This window comes from Austrofundulus limnaeus, unplaced genomic scaffold, assembly GCF_001266775.1.
Source record: "Austrofundulus limnaeus strain Quisiro unplaced genomic scaffold, Austrofundulus_limnaeus-1.0 Scaffold337, whole genome shotgun sequence".
NCBI classification, from domain to species: domain Eukaryota; kingdom Metazoa; phylum Chordata; class Actinopteri; order Cyprinodontiformes; family Rivulidae; genus Austrofundulus; species Austrofundulus limnaeus.
This window is the reverse complement of record NW_013952739.1, coordinates 627,295-627,982: the sequence shown is the minus strand read 5'-3', so window position 1 is coordinate 627,982 and position 688 is coordinate 627,295.

Here is a 688-nt window from a genome sequence, read left to right as displayed (position 1 = left end):
CGTCTCCATCATGTGACACAAAAACACATCTTCATCATGTGACACAAAAACACATCTTCATCATGTGACACAAAAACACGTCTTCATCATGTGACACAAAAACACATCTTCATCATGTGACACAAAAACACGTCTCCATCTTGTGACACAAAAACACGTCTCCATCATGTGACACAAAAACACGTCTTCATCATGTGACACAAAAACACATCTTCATCATGTGACACAAAAACACGTCTTCATCGTGTGACACAAAAACACGTCTTCATCGTGTGACACAAAAACCCGTCTTCATCGTGTGACACAAAAACACATCTTCATCATGTGACACAAAAACACGTCTCCATCGTGTGACACCAAAACACGTCTTCATCGTGTGACACAAAAACACGTCTTCATCATGTGACACAAAAACACATCTTCATCGTGTGACACCAAAACACGTCTTCATCGTGTGACACAAAAACACGTCTTCATCGTGTGACACAAAAACACGTCTCCATCGTGTGACACAAAAAACACGTCTTCATCATGTGACACAAAAACACGTCTTCATCGTGTGACACAAAAACACGTCTCCATCGTGTGACACAAAAACACGTCTTCATCGTGTGACACAAAAACACGTCTTCATCGTGTGACACAAAAACACGTCTTCATCGTGTGACACAAAAACACGTCTTCATCA